This window comes from Lagenorhynchus albirostris, chromosome 9 (assembly GCF_949774975.1).
Source record: "Lagenorhynchus albirostris chromosome 9, mLagAlb1.1, whole genome shotgun sequence".
Classification (NCBI taxonomy): domain Eukaryota; kingdom Metazoa; phylum Chordata; class Mammalia; order Artiodactyla; family Delphinidae; genus Lagenorhynchus; species Lagenorhynchus albirostris.
Window position 1 is genome coordinate 39,923,805 of NC_083103.1, and position 22,945 is coordinate 39,946,749.

Genomic DNA, 22,945 nt, shown 5'->3' on the forward strand with positions numbered 1-22,945 from the left:
CGGATATGAGCATCTGGGCTCATGGAGACACCATTTAATGAAAAGGGGGAGCCTGGAGGAAGCTCTGGGGTTAGAGAGCTCTAGTTGTGTTTGAGAGGCCAAGAAGACAGGGGGTTACGTGGAACTGGAGTTTAGAGTAACAGTCCAAGCTGGAGAGGTGCATCTGGGTGTTGACAGCATTTTAGGTACTGTGAATGCATGCATGAATGACTGAAATGATAATGCTAAAATTTGAACCCAGATTTGTCTGACTTATACACTCTTTAGTCACCTTCCAGTAAACTAAATTCAGTAAAATGGTGACTTCTTCCAGCATCCAGAGACTGTCAAGTTCAGGGGAAAATGTGGTCAGGAGAACAGCCTGGATTCTCAGGAGAATCCTTAAAAACAGGCAGAACCCAAGAGTCTCTAGAGCTAGGAGTCTGGCATGACATCTGGAGGTACACAGGAAAAAAGGATCTTGGAGGATGTAGAAATCCCATCACCTCCCAAACTGTACGAGGTAAAAACTCTCCTAGAGCACACATTCATAAGATTGTTCTGAGAAAATGTGCAGGAAGTAACCTAGTGAAGTCCTGGGCTCATAGAAGGTGCTTGGTGTATTTGTTGGGCTAGGCTAACCCAGACAGCAAGAGCAAACAGTCCCCAGATCTCAGTGACAGAACTCAACCAAGTGCCATACGGGTCAGGCAGAATTCTTGGAAGCACTTTTCCAACAGTGATCCAGGGGTAACAACTATGCCCACTGCTCATCTCTGATATCTTGACAGTCCTCGTTTCCCACACTGTGGAAGGGCAAGAAAGTGTGGAGAATTCACTCTTAACCGCTTTGGGCTGGAAACAGCACAGACGACTCCACTCCCAGCCTACGGACCTGGCATGCAAGCCCCAAGCTAACTGCAGAGGAGACCATGGTGGGGAGCATGTTAAGATTTATCAGGAATCAGCTGTCCCTGTCTCAGGCAATACTCATGCTCTCTCCCTCTTCCAATGGGAGAACTGAAGCAGGGAATACAGTTGGAAGATCCAAGATGGCGGATGATTGGAGATGTTCAAGGCTGGGGGTGGTGGGGTTCAATTAACCTTTGGCTCTAAGAGCTAGGCTCAGAAATCTGTGCCTAGAACCTTGTCAGTTCCTATGCCTGTGAATTCTATTTTCTCCTATTCTCTACATATGCTGCTCATTGGAAGATGCTGCTCTGCTATGTCCTGAAGGACAGGTTAAGGCGATTTACTCGGTCACAGTCTGAGGACAGGTTAAGGCGATTTACTCGGTCACAAACTGAGGTCTGTGCCCTCTCATGCCTGCTACCACCCAGGATCTTATGAAGGGGGTGTCTGGGAGGATGGGACAAGACTGCCCTGAAGGAGCAAAGATCCTAAGAGTCAACATGCAGGGAATTCCCCATGGGTCCTACCTTCGGGAGCAAAACCTTCCCAAGCCAGTATCATTGTCTCTGTCTTGAGCCGGGCCTGCCAGTGAGTTTCTGTATCCTTCTAGCATAGTGATCTTATCAAAGGAGATTAAAAATGGGAATGGGTCCATAAAACATGCATTATGGTCTCTCCCAGCCTCATAAAGCCAGATAAATGCCCTGCTCCAGAGGCCTCTAGATCGAATTTACACCTCTCTCCCTCCTCATAATGGAATTGTCAACAGCAGATAATTGAAGTTAAAAAACAATCAGTAACTTGTAAAGTTCAACTCAGTGGATTGATTGTTTGGCTTCATGGATTGCTCAGAATAAAAGCGATCCTGCCAGAAGATACCTGGCTTTTCTTAACCTCAGATAGTTCCTCTACGTTTTCCGCGAGGCTTGGAGCAAAGGCAGCTAAAGAAATCTCCTGGGCTGCTCCCCCTTTCTGGGTGGTTCCATCTCCCTTCCCCACTTTCCCACTGATACCTGAGTCCCCAGCCCCAAGCTGAAGTGTTCCAATTCATTTAGGTATCAGGCTTCCCATGAACCTACCTCTAGGATTTTAGACAACCTTCTGAGCAGTGGCCTTAACTGGAAGGAGGAAGGGTTGGTGGTCATATGTCAGGCTTTCTGTTACTAAAGCTCCTACTACCCCAGGGGAGGGTCAGTCACCCACACACTTCAGCTCAGCCTTGCCTTCCTATTCTCAGGTAGGGGGCATTGAAGGTGCTGGTGTTGAACAAGGAGCCCTGTTCTTGGCATGCTTCAACTCTGGCTGCGCTGCCACCTCCTGCCCCAGGCTTGGCAAGCGGCTCTGTTCTGGGTTCCCTTGCGCCCGAATCCTTGAATTGATATTGTGTTCTCTGGGAAGGGAGACTGTCCCAGAGCTGAGAATCCTGCTGGGGCTTAACCCAGCCCAACCGCTGGACTTCCTCCTAGTCCAACCTCCCCCCAGAATCTCACTTTGTGGGAGACTGGCCTTCTGCCTATTGTTTGAATAAATCCTTCCATCAACTTCCTTCTCTCTGCCAATGATCCTAGGCCCTAACCCGACCTGCCTCTTACTTAGTCCACAAAGCCCAAGGGCCATTATGTCAGGAACAGAGAGAGAATTAAGGCACTGCCTGGGAGGGGTTAAGACCAGGTTCACGGCTTTCCTTTGGGCTAGGAAAGGATAGACTAGAAGACATGTCCTTTCTGAACTTAGATAGACTAGATAGACTAGAAGACATGTCCTTTCTGAACTTAGTATTTGGGCCTCTTTATTGCACCTCCGATATCCTAAATCTGGAGATGGGCTAGCCTCTCTTCTCACTAAAGCCTTCATTCCCTCCCAGACCTAAAGCTTAGACAGATCTGTACAGAGTATCCTTTTCATGCTTGGACATCCAACCACAACCACAACTTCCAGCTTAGTCCTTAGTCCTATAGCACTTCATGCTGACCACTGATTTAGCCCCGGTTACTCTTTACTGTAATTGCTTGCACATCTGCCTGCTGACTAAACCATAAGAATGCGGAGGGCCAGGGCCAGCTTTGACTTATCATACATCTCCAAAGCCTTACACAATGCCTGGCACATAGTATGTACTCGATAAATATTTGCAGAATGAGTAAACCTATTTAATTGTGTTTTCTTAGTCAAATTGTAAGCAGGCAAGAACTTTTGCAATGTGCTGAGACTGCTTACCCATAAACTGCCTAGGGAGGCTCACTGATCCTGTGACCCCCTGAGATGGGCTCTAAAACACAACTGAGACAGAATAAATGTCTGGCTGTTCTGTTTTGACTGGTGCCAAGAGTTGCAAGCTGATTAATACATTTAAAGTGGTGATCAATTTGTCTTATTCACATCCTCTTATCCTGATTGTAATGAGTAGATCTTTTAACATAATGAAAACTGCATATTTCACTCAAATTCACAGTTTTGCATTCCAGAGGAGATGAATTGCTGTTTTTATTTCATGTTAAAATGAGGTGTAAGCTCTTGTCTTGGGAGGCCAGGGGTGACAGTCTCCCTCTGTTCTTGAAGGCCAGAGGTGTGGCATTTCCTAAGACCTTGAATTTGACTATGCAAATCTGTTCCCAAAACTGTGGAATGGGACAGCACCTTTCAGTCACCTGATCCATGTCTTGCCCAGTTTATGAGCGATCTTTAAATCAGCCCTGACTGCAGGTCATCTAGTTTGGGCTTGAATACTTTCCAGTGATGGAGAGCTCACCACTGTTCATTTTAATTTTCAAAGCCTCCAAGTGTAAAACTAAGTCTTATATTGGTCCAAAATCAACCTCCCTGTTGTTTCTATTTCCGTGGTCTTTCCTTTTTCTCTTGCCTTCTTTCTCCGTTCTTCCATTTCCTCTTTCTCTAACTTCTTATTAGTTTTCCCTAAAAATGTCTGATAACAGAATAATCTCTTATAATTTTACAAAGACTTAGAGCTTTCCTTGTGCTTTTCCCACAGCCTCGCAGAATTAGATGAGTGAATGGTTTCCTGTTGATTCTCTGCCGATGCTGCTTCTCTTGGAATGACCTGTTCTCGGGGACAAGAGTGACCTCTCTGATCCACACACCTCTCTGCCTCATTCACTGCTCAGCACCCGAAAAGTTCCTGGCACAGAGTGGGCTCTTGGTCAATGGTTGTTGAATGAATGAATGAACGAATGAGTGAATAAACAGTGGTACCTGGAAGGCGATTTAGTAAACAGTACCCTGTGCTCCTGTCCATGGTTGGTTGTGTGACAGGTACCTCTCCACTAAGCAGCTAGCACTACTCAGAGCTAGATAGAAATGGGGACAAAATGGGTAGTCACACTGTCTTCTATGGCAGCAACCGGATCGGGAAAGCTCAGGAGCTACAAGGAGGCAGCTTTTGTCATGGAGTCCAAAGAAGGGATGAGAACAGCAGGTGCATGGAGAAGAGCAGAGGTGAGAGCCAGAAAGTGAGCTGAGAGCTCACCAGCCCTGGCTCCCAGGGGCTCCTGCTGCCCAGCCATACCCCTGGGCAGGGCTTCAGGAGACGATCCAGCTGCTTATCCAAATTCCCCTGAATTGCTCAAGCCAACACAAAATAATTTCCTTTACTCGAACCACGCATGTCCACCTAAATAAAGGTAGACATAAAGATGACTGTTTCTTAGCCTTGGAAGGGGGGCTCTGGAGGGTAAGAACTCTCCCAAGGCCACACAAACAGGAGTGGCAGTGACGGGGCTGAGTCCTAACCTGGCGCCCTCCTACTACACTTTGTTCTGTGCAGCCACTGAAGCGCGTCCCTGTTCCCATCTCGAGTTCTCCCCCTGCATTTTGCTTTAACAAAAGAAAAGAGTCGCTCCTGGAGCAGCCAGATGTAGCCCAGCAGTGGGAACCCAAACCAAGAGGAATTCATTCTCCATAAATTACGCTTTAATAGATGTCAATTATTAATTCCTAAATAAATATTTGTTAATATTCAAAAGAGTTTGCCTACTAAGAAAAACTCAGGCTACACAGAATAATTAGTGCTTCTCACTGTGTGATGGCTGCAGTCCATAATGATTTTTTTTTCCCGGTCTGAATCTTTATTTTTTCTGAAGTGTGAAAGCCTGGCTGTGTCAGTTTTCTAGGGGGTTTGGCTGGCTCTCCTGTGAGCAGTTTTGGTTGGAGGTGTGTGCATGGGAAGGATGCAAAGAGCTGAATGCTCCTACGAAGCTTCCACACTGGCCAGCAAGTCTTTCTCTTTCTTCTTTGTAGAACAAGATTTTGTAAAAAGCTGAAGCTATCACATGTCTAAGGAGAAGAAACTGTAGATCCAACCAAAACGTGGGAAAATATGCAATTCAATTTAGCAACAAAGCCACGTAATGTATCATAGCACTGAGCAGTGTGCAAGGGCTGGGTTAGCAGGCAAGGGTGGGGGTGGAGACAGATGCATCTCCAGGGTTCAAGGAGTATGTCAACGAGCAAGGGAGAGCTTCCTGATAAGTTGTTAGCATTAGGGAGAATAAAATCACTCCATGAGAGAGGGTTTGACAAAACTCCAGGGGAAATCAGAGAAGCTGGAAATCATATCAAATTGGGGCCAAGGGAAGGAACATATACATGAAGGAAGTAGAATTTGAGACATACCTCAAGGAATGGGTAGGATTTTGATCGGCAAAGATTGGCTTGCATTTGAGTTTTAGTGGGCATTCGTTCATTCCTCCCCCCCCCCTTTTAAGAGACATTTATGTGGAGTGACTGGTAGGTGCCAAGCCTTGATCTGGGTACTGCAGATACAAACGATCATCAGATTGGGTCTGTGAAGTTAGAGTTTACAGTCCAGTGACATATAATAATGACAAATATACTGTCACCTAGTAATGTCGCATATAATAAAAAATAGTTGCAATATAGTGAGATATAGATCCAACAGAATGACCACCTCCACCATGGGGGCAGAGAAAGCTTCAGGAGGGAGGAACTCTTGATCTGGATCCTGAAGGATTCATTCAATCAATTATTTGTTCTCAGCAAATATTTACTGAATGTCTGCATGTGTCAGACACTCACTGTGTATTGGGATAGTGCAATGAATGAAACAGACTGAGGCTCTTCTCGTGGTATTTACATCCTAAGAGTTCAACAAGTTAAGAGAGCAGGGAATTCCACCAGAGAGAATAGAATATGCAAGTTGTAGAGCTGAGATATCACGGGGATGTGACTAGAGCTAAGTGGGCACAGGGAGGGGGATTGTTGGGAGGTGAGGCTGGAGAAGAAATCAGGGGCCACATTTGGAAGAACCCTGTGGACTGAGCTAAACACTCTGAACTTTATCTACAGACAATGCAAAGTCAAGGAAGGCTGATAAAGCTGAGTTTGTGGAAGGGGAGGGAGTTGAGGGTTCTGTGGAAACTGAATTGGAAAAACGTGAGGCTGGAGGCAAAGAGACCAGATAGGAGATGACTGCAATAGCCCGGGACACCCATGATGAAGGCCTGTATAAGGGGAAGAGGTGGGGGCAGTGGAGAAGGGATGTGTTTGAACTGGAAGAGAGGTTCTTAACTGTGTGTGTATGTGCATGTGCGTGTGTGTCTAAGCTCTTTCAGGATCTAATGAAAGCTTCGTGTCTTATAAGTCAGAAACATGCTCATAACTTACTTACAAGTATTATTTTGCAAACAACTTCAAAGAGCATGAATTCCAGAGTAAGAACCCCTGAGTTATAAGCTGGGGTGCGTGGGGGCCAGGAATTGAACACATAAAGTTGGAAGCTGCAGAAAGTGGGCATGGGTCTGGCGCTGTTTTAATTCCCCTTTCAGGACCCACCTTCTTGATCCTTCCTCTGACTGCCTAGTACCCCATGCCTTTGGTGGGCCCTGGCCCACAGACCCTGCAGCTGCCCATGTACTTGCATGTCTGCCATCCCTACCAGATCAGGCCTTGCTTGTCTCTGTTACTCAGACTCCCACCTGAGCCAGGGACCAAGGGGGCAAGTTCCTTCCTGACTTTCCCGTTCTGGGGGAAACTTAGAGTATTTCCCTGGTGGTACCAATACTTCAGGGTCCAGGTCCAAGAACACCTCCTCACAGATGCCAGAGGACTAGAGCTGGGAAGACCAGCAGACATCAGTACATCCCATTCCCTCATTGCCCAGATGTGAAAGTTCAGGGCCAGGAGGGGAACTAATTTTTCCAAGGCCACATGGAGTGAGAGGTCGAGCTGGAACCCAGAACTCCCAGCTGCTAATATCTCTCTTCCTTTGCCCCTCACAGGAGGTGCTGGCTCTCTCCTGTGTGCTCCAGCATGTGCCTTGCTAATGTAACCAAGATCACGAGACAGTGAGCTCTCTGAGTGGGTCCACATTCAATGCAAGGCCTCTGGGAATGTTGAATATAGACCACGAGAGAGGAAGGGTTTTGGCTGCCCCGAATGCTCATCGGTTTGTTCTGCCTGCCTCACCATCCCATGCCAGGGAAAACAACAGCCCTCACAGTTAACCTCCCTGACGCTCCTCAGCAATAAGATGAGGATAACGATACCCAATTCCCAGGGGTGTTGCGTGTATTAAAGGGAAAGAGTACATAAACGGACTCGCACGGTCCACTCAGGAAGTGCTCTTTCCTGCCTTTCTTCTTGGCACTTCTTCCCACACTCACAGGGAACAGGAACAGTGCTGTGGGAAGACCCGGGGCCAGGCAAGGTTGAGTTTGTGGTCAGAGAAGGCAGAAGCTGGGTTTGCCTTTGTTGTGGCCCATGGCTACATCATTTACCGTATATTATATTTTCACATAAACCAACACAGATCCATTTAAAGGGACACTCAGAACTGAAGTCCATAAAGAACATAAGCACAAGAAGATGGAGCTGAGATGTCCCTGGCATAAGCCACAGGGATGCTGAGGTCCTATGGGCTGGCTGGGCCTGTTCTAACAGGCAGCAAGGGGGAAACCACATCTCTGCTGTATTGGGCAAGTGACCTCCCCAATTGCATGGCCCTGGTCCCTTCTGAGGGACCTTACAGGTGTGTGGGTAGCCATGCTGCTGGGCAGGACAAGACCAGGGACCAGTGAGAGAAGGTGGGATCCAGATAGGCAGGATCTGGACCCAAATCAAAGGGAGTTGTAAAGTTCAGTTGTCTGGGGTGATCTCCATGACTTTGATTCTGGAGTGTGGACATTAAGAGTGAGGGCTCGGGGGCTTCCCTGGTGGCGCAGTCATTGAGAGTCCGCCTGCCGATGCAGGGGACGCGGGTTCGTGCCCCAGTCTGGGAAGATCCCACATGCCGCGGAGCGGCTGGGCCTGTGGGCAGTGGCCGCTAAGCCTGCGCGTCCAGAGCCTGTGCTGTGCAACAGGAGAGGCCGTGATAGTGAGAAGCCCGTGTATCGCAAAAAAAAAAAAAAAAAAAAAAAAAGAGTGAGGGCTTGGGAGGAACACGGTCCTGGCATCAGATACTGGTTTCTTATAGCTGTGTGCATTTAGGCAATTTATTTAGCCTCTCCAAGCATCAGTTGCCCCAGTTTCTACATCCATCAGATAGGGCTAATAACAGGATCCAACTTGAATGTAAATTGGTGCAGCCACTATGAAAAGCAATATGAAGCTTCCTTAAAAAAACTAAAAATAGAGCTGCCCTTTGACCCAGCAATCCCTCTCCTGGGCATATATCTGAAAAGACAAAAACTTTTAATTTGAAAAGATACACGCACCCCAGTGTTCACAGCAACACTATGTACAATAACCAAGACAGGGAAGCAACCTAAGTGTGCATTCAACAGATGAATGGATAAAGAAGATGTGGTACATGTATACAATGGAATATTACTCAGCCATAAAAAAGAATGAAATATTGCCATTCGCAGCAACATGGATGGACCTAGAGAATATCATACCAAGTGAAGTAAGTCAGACAGAGAAAGACAAATATTATTATATCAGTTACATGTGGAATCTAAAAAATCATACAAATGAATTTATTTACAAAACAGAAACAGACTCACAGACATAGAAAACAAACTTACAGTTATCAAAGGGGAAATGGAAGTGGGAAGGAATAAATTAGAAGTATGGGACTAACAGATACAAACTGCTATATATAAAATAAACAACAAGGATTTATTGTACTATATAACACAGGGAACTATATTCAATATCTTGTAATAACCTATAATGGAAAAGAATCTGAAAAAAACATACACATATATAATTGAATCTTTGCTGTACACCTGAAACTATCACAATATTATAAATCAACTATACTTCAATAAAAATTTTTCAAAATAAAACAATAATAGACTCCACCGTGATGTTAAACTGGAGATTAAGTGAGATATAGCCTTTGAAGCAGTTGGCACAGAGCCTGTATTAGGTAATGGTCAAAAAATCTGCTAAGGCACAAACAAGAACTGGAGGACAGAGTACAGGCGCCCCTGGAGCCAGCTGGTGTGGTCTCTGCCCTAACAGCTGCCTGAGTCCTCTTGTAGGCTACTCATTTTTTTAGCTAAACTTTTTAAGAAAGGAAAATGCACGTATAGAAAAATGTGCAACTCATGTAGCTTGGTGAATTTTCTCAAAGTACACATGCCCATGAAACTGGTCCTCAGATCAAGAAAACATCCCTCATTTGCCTTTTAGGTCAATACCTAGTCCCCTTTTTCTACAGTAATCCCTCTCTGACCTCTAACAACAGGGATTAGTAGTGTTTGCGCTTGAATTTTATATCAATGGAATCATACAACATATACCCTTTTGTGTTTGCCTTCTTTCAATCAGCATTGTGTTTGCGAGAGCTCTCCAAGTTGTTGTACGTAGTTGTGATTTATTTATCCTCACTACATGCACTGTTCTATGAACAAACCATAATTTACTTATCCATGCTATGGCTGATGGATTTTTCACCGTGTCCAGTGCTTGGTTACTATGAATGGTGCTGCTCGACCAATCTTACACATGACTTTTGATGAACGTATATATGCATCTCAGTTGGTTATATGTTAGATTGAATCAAATTAAATTGCCGTTTTTGTACATCAAAAACGGCCAAACGTTGGCAATTTCACATGGTTCAATGCACTACTTAGGAGTAGAAAAGTCAGGTCATGTGACAACTTTAGCAGATACTGCCAATGCTTCTACAGAGTGGCTGTACCCACTTACACTCCCACCAGTAGTGTATAAAGTTCCAGTTTCTACAGCCCTTTAAACAAAGGCAGCCCAGGTTCCTCTGCTGAGTCATAGCTACAAACATCTTCTGTTCTTATGGGTCCTTTAGTATCATGAATTCACAGTATTCTCTATGTTTACTTCCCTTGGGAAGGTCTTTTTGACGATTCTAACCCTAACTGAGCTGCATTTTAGTATGTGAAGAATGTGTCTCCACATAGTACTGGTGTGATGGTGTCAGAAGGAATCAAACTGAGAGGACAAGGAACAAAGGTCATCCTCCTCCAATGATAACTTTGGAGAACCTGAGTTTGATTGTTGTTAAAGAGGGTTTCATCTTCCTACACCAATGATTTTCAATTTGTACACAGACAGGAAATGGAAAATGAGAGGATGGGAGACAAAGCTCTTCCCTCTTGCCCACATCCGAAGAAGCGGGGTATTTCCAGGCTGTTGAGGTTGATGTTCACCCACCAAATGGAAGCAGAGTGGGAGGCTCTCTTCTCCTTGGGCTTCATGCCCTTGGGCCTGGCAGTGCCGATCTGTCCATTAACCACGGTAGGCTCAGCACCCAGGTCCCATGGTATGTTAGGGAGGGAGTCACAAAAACATTTTAATTGCTTTTAAAATCAGAACAAAAATTTTAGGTTGAAAAAATGTTTTATTTCAGGATATTAATATATTCCTCTTTACATTGATGGTCATAAAATATAATTTTAAGTTTTTAACTTTTTTAATGTTTTATGGAGGAAGTTACCCTTGGAGGCAAAAGTGCCTACCAGGACTCATGAAAGTCATAATGCAGCCCTGGGGCCTGGATCAGAGAACGAGCTAAACTCTGCAAGGTGGATCACCCAGATTCATGATCCTCTCTGTTCTTAGTTCCCCTTGGGAATGTCTCTGGTAGTTCTATCCCTGTCTCAGTCATGCCCCAGGGATAAGGAAAAGAGAACTGTGTCCACATGTGAAAAGGGCACACAGGGAAGGTCTTCATTTCACTCACTGGCAAAGAGTAGGGCAGGGTCTAGAGGTCCCTTAGAACTGCCCTCAAAACTGGGGTGAAATCTGAATCTTTAGAGAGCATGGACATACTCCTTTGAGGGGAAGGAGAGAGGGGCTCTGGTGAGGACAGGATTGTGTATTTTCTGGATCCCAATGTGGGCATCCCGCCCCTAGTGATGCCTCGACCTCAGGCCTGCTTTAGTTCCTGTTTGTTTCCTCTTTGTTCTTCCTCCCTGCAACATACACATACCCAGAGACTAATTTAGGGGCTGGAATCTGAGACATCCAGATCTTATTTCTTCCAAACATGTCTCTGTTGGGCTGGCCTTCAAGGAAATATCTAATGATGAATAGCTGTTTGCTGGCTGGAGGAATTTGGAAAGGACAAGCTATTTAAAGCTCTGAGAACAACCAGGTTGGGAATATATCTTGGACGATATTGGGAAGGATAAAAGTGTCATTTTGCAAAATACTAATTATTAAAAACATGTCCAGCATGGACCTGATCTATTTTATTTCTATATTTCTATTTGAATTAAAGTAGAAAGGGAGATGGGCAGGGAAACCCATTCAAGAGAGTGAAAAAGAGAGCAGAGGGATGGATGCAGAGTCAGGAAGCCAGGCTTCTCCATGCACCTCTGACACACATTTGCTGTGTGATCCATGAAAAATTACCCAACCTCTCAGAACCTCAGTTCCTGTATCTGCAAAAACAGGTGACTAGATAATCCTGAAGATCTTCTCTAACTGAAATCTGGCACATAGTAGGTGCTCCGTCAGTAAGTATGAGGGAATGAGAAAGTGAGTGTTTGCGACTGGACCTATATCTTACAGGTGTGAGATCTGGCGATGGAAGTGGTAAGTGCTATCAACAATAGTGGCAAGGCTGGGAAGCTGAGCCCATCCGTAGACAGCATCTGTACTGCCGTAAAAACAGCATAACAAGATTATATTGAAATATCCCACTATTTAACTTAATAATTTAAATGTTGGCCTAATGAGGTGGACTTGATTGGATTAGGGCATTTACAATTAATTTTGATAGATCATTTTACACATTGAAGGTGCATTCTTCTAAACCAGGAGGTGGAACCGAAGTGCAAAATGTTTACGTTCAAACGAGCATGTGATTTTGCAGAAAACGTTAATCCCAGATCATGCACACTAAGTCAATTTCAGAAATGGCTTCTAGATATATTATTAGAAATTGCTCTTCAAATATAAAAAGCTTGTAATAGAGTTCTGTCCATTTTTCCTTCGGCTGATGGAAGTTGTTTTATAAATATGCCCGTGATATGATGTTTTCTTCATCCAAGCCTTTTGCTAATTGCAACTTTTTAAACAGTGTAAGTAGTAGCTGTCATGAACACTTTGAACCCTATTACAAATACCTATTTCTGAATAATTTCACTTTTAGGGATGCATTCTTCCTTCAAGTATTTTTAACTATGTTTTTCCCCTATTCTTTTGAAAAGCACTTGAATTGGAAACTGTGAGTCCTCCCCCCAACATTTTTTTGTTAAGGGAATGATTTTATTATGTAATAGGAAAGTGGCTCCACACCATATCTCTAGCCCCTCAAAAATCAAAGAGCCAGGAGCGGTCACATCTGCCCTTAGAGTCAGGAATGAGCAAAGGCAAATGGCTTCTGGAAAGACAAATTGAAATTAGGCCATCAGTTCTGTCCCAGAGTGCCAGGAAAACACGTTCCTCAGCACCATTGCTGTCCGATCAGAATTCCATCTCTGTTTTCTATCAGAAAGCTATCTTATGGAAGGTGTCCATGGCAAGATGCTTCTTGGAGAATTCTCTGTGTCTCAGTATCCTCTTCCGAAAAATGGAGATAAATTGCCCAAATGGGAGGTCTCAGCTGTGAAAACATTTGGTGAGAGAGCATGCAGTGGTAGAAGCACTGCTTTGGGACCAGCAGACCATAAATCAAATCCTGGCTCTGCTCTTATTACCTGGTCACCTTAGGAAAGCCACTGACCTTTTCTGAGACCCGAATGCATCATTTGGTAAATGGGGACAATCACACATAATTGAGAATTAAATGCCACATCCCTGATACATGCTAGCAGCTCAACTAATTTAGTTTCCTTCTCCAAATCTCCTTCTCTAGGAGAAAAGCAGTCCCAAATTCAGGGTACCATTGCCATTTTGGTTTCTTGGTGTGGTCCCCAGAAGGCTATGGCATTTTATGCCTGGGGCTCTGATCTCTCAGGTCACAGTGAACAGATGAGATTCACTCTGCAGGTTCCAAACCACCTTTGTTGGCAGAAGGGCCCGAATATGCCTTCTTTCTCTGAGGTCCAAGCTCTGTCATGAGGTTTCATTAAACTCATCCTTTGTGAGGTTTCAGTGACCTTCATAGTAAAGTCCAAATGCTCTCGCACAGCATTCAAGGACTTTAAAACCTGCCCTCGGCATGCCCCCTAGCCTTCTTTCCCTCTCTCACTACGTCATTCCTTTATTCACCCACAAACCACTCCTCTCTGCAACTTTCTCCAACTATGGGCTCTTTGCTTATACTGATTGTTCCCTCATCCTGGGATGCCCTTTCCTCTGTTCTTCAACTGAAAAAGCTCTATTTCAAGGTCTAGCTAAAATGCCACCTCCTCTCTTATGTCTTCTAGAATATAGCCAGCATGGCTTAATCGGGTCCTCTTTGGGTTTGTAACTTGTCCTTGGTGTAGATATTATTCTGCAGATATTAAGGTATGACAGGATCCCTTAGGACACTGCCATGACTTTTCATCTCTGTGTCCCCAGTATCCTCAGAAACCAGGCTGAGTATAAAACTCTTAAAATCTTTCCAGCAAGCTGTTGAAGTAGACACTATTATTGATTCATTTTGCACAGGAAGAAAAAAAAACAGGTTTCAGAGATACTAAGTAATTTGTCCAGAGTCACACAGCTAGTGGGTCATAGAACAGAGTGTTGAACTAGAGGCTTTCACTTCGAAGTCCGTGCTCTTTCCACTACTCTATAAAGCTCTCCACAATCTCCTTTAATCGTGCAAACAACTCTGTGAGGTGGGGGGTGGGAGGGAAGACTATGACTTCTTTACAGATGAGGAAACTGACGCTTCAGTAGGAGCAGTCACTTCCGTAGCCAACATGACTGGACATCGGAGGAGCTTCTGACTGAATGTGGGCCTCTGCACAGCCACAGGCTGCCTGCCTTCCCTCAAAGACTCACCACCTGCTGGTGGGAGCTGACCAGAGCTGGGAAGTTGGGGCCTGAGCTGTTACAACACCCAACGAATTCATTTCATGTGCCTCTCGGGGCCCCGCTGAGCCCCTTATCCCAGAGGTGACGAGAAAATGACAAGGGGCATCTCTGCTCTCAAGGGATTCCAGTCACGCAAACTCTGCCAATTAAGGTTGGAACGATGTCATCTCCTGAAATAGCATCTTAATGAGTGATGGCTCTGGGATAAATTGTCACCTCGTGATCCCTCGCTAAAAAGCTTAATTAGATACATCATAAAGCATATTGATCGATGGCATTGAGCAGATCCGCAGGACACTCACCATCCTCTGGAACATTCCTGCCCAATGCTTGGTGGAGCCGGGGTGGGATCGGGCCCCTGGCCCTGAGAGCTACTGGAGCACAGGTCCTTCCGAAACACCTGTGCACCACTTCCCTGGTCCTTTCCTCCCTCCCTCCCTTTTTTCCTTTCACAAATATTTATTTAGCACCAACTGTATACCAGGCACTGTGCTGACCTCTCATGCTCTAACTCATTTTGTCTTCACAAAAAGCTGTTCATTCGTTCCCTATTTTGCAAATGGTAAAACCAATGCTTGGAACCTGGAACTGCCACTAGGTGCAGCCCCAGCCAACTGAGTTAGCTTTTAGGCCATTTCTGGAGCAGTGGCTGACGTAAGGACAAAAGGAAAACTGAAGGAAAAAAATGGACTTTATTAAACTCCTAATGCATGCCTGGCACTCTGTTGTGCATGAAACATGTATATAGATAGATATCTATATCTATATCTATATCTGTATCTATATACCTAGTCTCCTTTAGCCTTCATATCAATCCCACGAGGTGAGAATTTTAATCGTCTTATAGTTGAGGAAACTGAGTCCCAGTAACGTTACTTGCTCAGAGTCATTCAGCCGGTGACTATCAGAGATGGGACTTTGAGGAACTGCAAATCCAGACAGGTGAGTGTTCAAACCCAAGCCCTATCATATATTAACTGTATAATTTGGGGCAAATTACACAAACCTTCTGAATAGCAGTCTCTACATCTATCATACTGGGAGTAATAACTGAACAATGGAGTTACTGTGAGGATTAAATGAAATAATGCCTATAAAGTGTGTAGGTAGTATCTGACCCATGGAAAGTGTTCAGTAAATATTATTTTTCAATAAATATCCCAACTGTTTCCTCCTGGAAAGAGGCTACCTGTTTCCTCTTCTGTAAAATGGGTGTAGTAACCCCTGTCCCACAACAATTCATAGGGAAGCACTTTATACAAGGTAAAGTACTCAAACTGCACTTATCAGTCACCTTCTGTATACCTGGGTGTTGGCAAAAAGCTTGAAGTAACCATCTACTTTATGGGTTTCCAAAGATACTAGGAAATGCTCTCAAGCAAATCTTATTTAAATTCTTTTAAAAATTATTATTAAGACAATGAATTAGCTGATAATGATGGTGGGGTGGGGGAGTAGATCCAGAGGAAAAGGTGGGGGGAAGTTTAATAAGATCAGAGTACTGAGACTTCATGGGGAGGCAGGGTGGCCCAGGAAGTCTCAGCAATGGGGCAAGAGTGCACTGATGCAATGCCTGGGCTCAGCAGGATGTGTGTGCATTTGTTGTGTGTCATTGTGTCTGTAGTGTGTGTGTGTGTGTGTGTGTGTGTGTGTGTTTTGGGCCTAGTGCCCATAACATCATAGAGTTTTACATCAGAAAGGGCTCTGGAGACCCATCGTGGATTGTATATATGTGTGTGTGTGTGTGTGTGTGTGTGTGTGTGTGTGTGTGTGTGCGCGCGCGCGCGCACGCACGAATGCGTACGTGCTTATGTGTGTGCTCAGGTATGTACATCTCTGCCTGTATACTAAGGCCAGTTTCCATGTGAGAGTGACTTTCTTCACCTGTGTGCTCTTGGAGATTTTTCCTTTTTTACTACAGCAAATGTAGCTTGAAAGCTGGGCATAGCATAGCTTTCCCCCAAACACAGATCACATCACAATTTTTCTTTCAGAGAAGAATGCTGCAAAACAACCCTCAGATGGTGAGTCTACCTCTTTTTTTCTTTCTCTTTCTGTCTTGCTCTTTCTCTGTGTCTTTCTCTCCATCTGTCTCTGTGTCTCTATCTCTGCTTCAGAGTCCCTATTTATAGCTTAAAATGCTTTCATATTTTCACAGCATATAAAATGTCCCTGTGTTACATAAAATAATACGCATTCGGGTTTGTAATTCGATCAGTGGTTCATCCCAAGTTCCACACACAGTAACGCTGGACATTGTTCCTCAGCCCCTACCCACAAATATTGCCAGGCCTGAGTATCCTGCCTTAACCCTTTTCCAGGTTTTGTTTTCCCAACTCCTGATGACAGTCCTTCCAGCCTACTCCCTGCTTTTTTCTTTTTTCTTTTTTTTTGCCGAGCCACACGGCTTGTGGGATCTCAGTTCTCCAACCAGGGAATGAAGCCAGGCAACGGCAGTGAAAGCCGGGAATCCTAACCACTAGGCCACCAGGGAACTCCCTCCCTGCTCCCTTTCTGATCCTCTCCTGATGCCTGTGAAGTGGGTTCCTCTGCAGCAGTAGCTCAGAGCAGCCCAGACCGCCTCTCTCAACAGAGCCCGAGCAATCGCTCCGTCAGCGAGCCGTCAGAATGTCTGAACACAGTGAAAAAATTCATTTCCCCAATCTGCCCCAATACAAACACTACCCAAAGAAAAAGGGGAGGTGGATCTCGTTTCCTGATAATGAGATACAGTTATTAAGAAAAAAAAAAAAAAAAGGATGGAGAAATTGAGATTTGTTTCTAACCGACCTGGACATGTGTTAGAGAATATTGTTGAGAACAATTAGAGATGTATGAGCGAGGGGTTTATTTCTCACTTGCTTGTCAGGTCAGAAGACAATCTGTTTATTTTCCTGCTACAATTTTATTCAATAAACTGAAAGGATGGGAGCCGGGAAAGAGGGTATGAACAGGATGTGTGCTATCAATTTGTCAAATAAATAATCGTGCTTGGAAATAACAGATTTTATTAATTAGACAGGATGGTGTATTATTACCATTAAAGTGTTATATTGCATTAATTTTTATATTTTACTCGGCTACTAATTACTGTAAAAGATTTCGGGAACGAAGCAAAATAAAATCATGCAGCATTATACATAATGTAAAGATAGCGTGAATTAATTTGTCCGCGGCTCCCGCCCGCTGCTGTCGGGACTGGAAGAGGCAGGCGCTGAAGTGGCCTGGCCTTTAGGAGAACCCTCTCGCGCCAGCACCCCTGCTCCCGCCCGGTCAGCTTGGAAGACCAGGGGTTCAAGACCCGCTCAGCCACGCACTGACTGGCAAATCACCTCTCCGAAGCCTCAGTTTTCTCTTTTGTAAATATAAACACCCCTTCTCTGCCAGTCTCGCAGGGCGGCTGTAAAGACCTAAGGAATTCTCGAGAGTACAAGTTATGTAAAATGTCAGAGGCTGCGAAGGGGGCTGAGACCCGGTATCACTTATTAGAGGAGGCAGACAGAGGTGGGGCCGGCTCTGTCAGGGTCCTTGCTCAGAGGCCGGATGCTGGGCAGGGGGAGGGTGTGCAGTCAGGGCTTGCGGAGCGAATTAGGGCGCTTGAAGGCCACCCAGAGGCCATCGCAGCTACCCCCCTCGCTGGACGCTGCCGCAGGGCGGAATCAAAACCGGCCCAGGGCCACACCGTGGCTGAGCCAACAGTTTTAAACGCAGACCGGAGGCCACCCCACGTTAAACCCAGGCGTTCTCGCAAGGGGATACCCCACTGGGTCTTGGAACAGAAAAAAAGCACCGACTCATTAGATAGGACTGGGTTGTAACCCTGCACAGCGCCAGCCGGCTCTGTGGCTACAGCAATCCCTTAACCTCTCTGAACGGCAGTTTCTTCTTCAGTTTAAAAAAAAAAAGTTATTTGCGTAGGAAATAAATTCCCACGCCGGGCACACATTTTGGCTAGGAAGGCAGTGGGCAGGGCCTTCACCAGGGTGCAGGGTCCCCCAGGGCTCCCCGTGACAGTACAGCCGCATGGGCACCGGGAGCCCCAGGGAGCCCGCCTCCCTGGTCCTCGCTGACCTCGGCGGGGGCAGAGCCGCCGGGTCCCGGGACGGCCCCCTCGCCCCACCCCGGGGGCGTTTCTCTCCCGCGCGGCCGAAGCCCAGCCACGTTTTTCTCCCGGCTGGGACTCAGGAGCCCCAGCCCGGCGAGGACGAGATTTCTCACCACCCACTGCCACCTACTGTCCGCATCTGGGGACTGCAGGACTGGGCTCTGCAGGCCTCTGAAGCCTCCTGGGGAGGGGCCTACTCCCAGGCCGGCTCAGCACTGGGGCTGGAGCGGCGACAGCGCTGACGTCCCCCTGCCTGCAGCCTCCCTTCATACTCTGCTCCTTTTGTGTGAGTGTCGTTTTGCAGCTGTGTGGGAGCAACTTAACCAGGCCACCTGAAGCCCTGGTTCTCTGGCTTGCACTGTTATGGGGGTGGCCGAGGCCCTGCCCCTCCAGAAACAGGAGTACTAGGAAAAGCCCCTTCCTCCCCATCTGACCACAGCTCCCTTTAGAGCACTGCAAATCCTGACCCTGGGTTTGGGGGGCTGTTTCTGGTCACTCAAACTGAACCAGTCGTAGGTCTTCCAGAGAATGGCCGTTGTCCCTATTTCTAGCTTCCAAAGGGTTAGAACTTCACCAGTCCTGGAAGTCTGACCTCATTCTGGGTCAGGCATGCCCTCTGCCTTCTCTATAACTGTCAGGATCTCTTATGTCACCCTCCCTTAGAGCATGCACCCTAAACCCTAGTATGGTCTTACTTGCTGTGTCACCTTAGACAAGTCATTGTACTATTGTGAACTTTTTTTTTTTTAATCTGTAGAAGTAGGAATAATAATGATACACAAGAAGCCCATCAAAGAAGGCTGATGATGAAAGCAGCCTTGACACCCGGGGACCTGTGCACATATTTTTCTTGGGCATTCAAAAGACTGCTCATTTCTATGGTCTGAATGTTTGTGTCCCCCCAAATTCACAGGTTGAAATCCTAACCTGCAAGGGGATGGTATTAAGAGGTGGGACCTTTGGGAGTTGAGGTCATGAAGGCAGAGCCCCCATGAATGGGATTAGTGCCCTTATAAAAGAGGCCTGAGAAAACTCCCTTGTCCCCTTCCCCATGGGAGGTTACAGTGAGAAGACTGCCATTAATGAAGAAGCGGTTCCTGAATCTGCCAGCACTAGGCTCTTGGGTTTCCCAGCTTCCAGAAATGTGAGAACTAAATGTTCGTTGTTTATAAGGCACCCCAGTTTATGGTATTTTGTTATAGCAGCCTGAACAGACTAAGATGCTCCCTGAACCAAGACAGTACAAACCGGTAGGGAGCAGAGGCCTATGATCTTCTGAATAGCAGTCGGTGGGTGGCAGGATGTAGGGTGGTGGGACCGGTGCGGTGAGGATAGTAGTGGAGAATGGGGAAGGTAGGCTGTTGAGTCCTCTAGGATGTCTCCACCTGCCCAATGCTGGTTCTCCCTCTTACAGAAAATTCTTCTTTTCCTTTGCCTCATAGCACATGTCACCGTTTATTATAATGCGTTTAAATTCTGTATACTTGTTCAGTGTCTGACTCTCTGCAGACGGCAAGCTCTATGAAAATCAGGACCACGGCCGTTCTTTAAACCGCTGTACCCCAGTGTCTAGCTCTGTGACTGGCACACGGGAGACATTCAATAAATATTTACTGAATGAATGAATGACTAACCATTCATTTATTCCAGAGACAATTAACTATCATCTGGGCCCATTCTAGTTCTTCCAAAAGAATTCATCCCCTTAGCGTTACCCACAGAGAGCTTATCTCCTAAACCTTTCTTCTTCTTTTGAGTTCTCTCTGTCATCCTCGTCCTAAACTCAGGCCTCCCACACAGTTTCTTTCTTTTTAAACAAACTTCTACACAAAATAAGCAGAGGAGTGTTGATGGCTATGTTTGATTCGTCTTTGCCTTTTGATTTTATAAACTACATAAGGTAGAACTGACTATTGGTCCCGTTCTCCAGCAGAGGAGCCATGTAGTGAAAGAGGTGAATTGACTCGTCATATGTCACAGCTAGCGAGTGGCTGGCACACAGCTAAGTCCCTGCTCTCCTGGCTCTAAATCACATGGCCACTCCCCCTTCTGGGCTGCTCTGTCCACTGTCCTGTGTGCATCGTAGGCCTCTCTTCATGCCCTGGGGCTGATGGTCCATGGCAAACCATGTGAGGATGGTTCTTCAGAGAATAACTATGGACAAGATGATAAGAGACTCTCAGGAACACTGTTGTGCCTACTGTTGGCATCTACTCCCCTTCCAGTGGCCATCAGGGCAATTGGAGGACATTTCAACACAAATACCTCTGTAGCCCCCAGCAAGGTCTCTGGAGCCAGATCTGCTAGGTTTATGCATTGGCCTCGCCACCTTCCAGCTCTCTGCCTTTGAGCAATTTACTTAAGGTCTCTGTGCCACAAGTGCCTCATCTGCAAAATGGGGATAATGAAAGTGACTACCTCATAAGGTTTCTGTTTGGCTTAAATAAATACATGTAACACGGTTAGAAGAGTGCCTGTCACATAGAATGTGCTCAATTAATGTTTTCTCTTTCCTTCCTTCCTCTCTCCTTTCTCCCTTCCTTCTCCCTTCTCTCTTCCTTTCTACTTTTGTTATTCCTTTTATTGTTCCTTTCTTTTTCTGTTTTTCTTTCTTGCTCCTTAACTCTTATTTATTCCTAAAGTCCTGACTCTTCCCTGAATGTAACTTATTTCACTATAGTGCCTCAGTAAACATTTGCTGAACCAATAAATAAAGGAATTTTAAAAAGAGAGAGAAGGCGAGATCTGGTGCAGGGGGAAGGATTTGAAAAGGTGAGGGTAGAGCAAAACAAGAAAACCTGTTTTTTTTTTAATGTTTGTTTTTGTCTTAATGTAAGAACCATATTGTAAGAGCCAAGAAACGTTACATGCAGCCCAACCCTTTCACTCTCATGCTATGTTACCTTGAGCAACTCAAGCAACCTCTCTGGGCCTATATGTTAGCATCTGTAAGACAGCAGAATTGAACTTGATCAACCCTTTATTCCCTAATCTTTTCTCCATCTCTAACTCTGTGAGTCTACAATCCCATCAGTAGCATACTGTGATATTGACTCTCCCTAGTATTTGCCTAAGGTGGGGTGGGGGTAGGGAGAAGCCAAATGTACATTTCCTGGTGGAACCTGTTGCACCTATGACACCCATAAGAGGCTTCACAGTTGAGCGGTGCTTTGATCTCACGCTTGTGCTCAGTTCTATCTCCAGCTCTGCCTCTTAGTAACAATGGGACTTTGAGCAAGATGCTCAACATCTCTAAGTTTCCCTTTCTCATCTGTACGATGGGATTAGATGAAATAATATACATAAAATGCTTAGCACAGTGACTGACACAGAGTAAGTGCTCATTAAATTGTTACTGGGGCACGTTATTAAAGTGTGTATAGTAACACAACCCTTGACAAAACCGATAAGGCCAAATGATAATGAGTTTCCCATTAGCTGGTATTGTGGCCATATTTTCCATCGAGCATTCACTGAAAACCTACTCTGTGTTAGAACTTGAACCAGGTATAGGGTAGAAAAAAGCGGGAACCATGAGCTCTGGCTCCAAGTTCAAAAGATTATATGCACTTTTTCAGGTCCTAATATATTCCTGGTACTTTGCTATATTATCCCCTTTAACCTTCCTAACAACCCTGCAGGGAGGTTTTGTTGGGCTACAGGAATGAGTTAAATGGAGGAAGCTGCAGGGGTGGAGGCTGGAGGGAGTGGGGAGTGATGAGAAGTTCACAGGACTCAGTCTGGACCACACCAGTTTTATTCCCCCCTTTAAACCACAATCAGCCAACATTCATGGAGTTTCCAATGTGGGAGCAGTATTGAGTGTCTCATCAGCCCTCCAGGGTGGGAAAAAATATGCTTGCCTCCCAGGGCTTTCTGTCAGCCCTCGCTCCTGGCTTCCTAACCCTTCTTTTACTTCTTTCAGGAAGGGCTTGGGCATAAATAATCTGCACCTGAGCATGAATGAATATCATTGCCCTCTTCCCTCTCCCAGGGGAAGTTTTGCTTTTGCAGCTTGATCTCTCATATCTTTTGCATCCAAACACAAAGGCTTCACATTTCTATGTATTAAAATCCAGAGGTCTTAACCCAGCACTTGTGTGCCTCCATGGTCTGCCTGCCTCTCTCATTCCCACTCCAGACAGCTTAACTACCATCGTTCTTGTCCAATTCCAGCAGAAAGGTGCTGGAGTACTTGTACTTGTCCTTATACTTCCCATCTGCGTGAGTCTCCTGATGCTGCTCTCTCTGTTGGAATATACTTCCTTACACCCAAACACTGCCTCTACTCTAGGGTCTCGTTCAGAAATCATCTCCTCCAGGAAGGCCTCCCTGATCTCACAGCTGGAAATAATTTTTCTCTCAGGGAAACTACTAGAGCAGCACTTCACAGACTTTATGTTGAATGTGATATTTTTCATGTGAATCAGCCCAGGGGTCTTGTGAAAATGGGGATTCAGATACAGTGGGTCTGAGGGGAGGGCTGAGATCCTGCATTTCGAACACACTCACCACGATGCTGATGATTCTGGTCTGTGAATCGCACATTGAGTAGCAAGTGATCCCCAACCC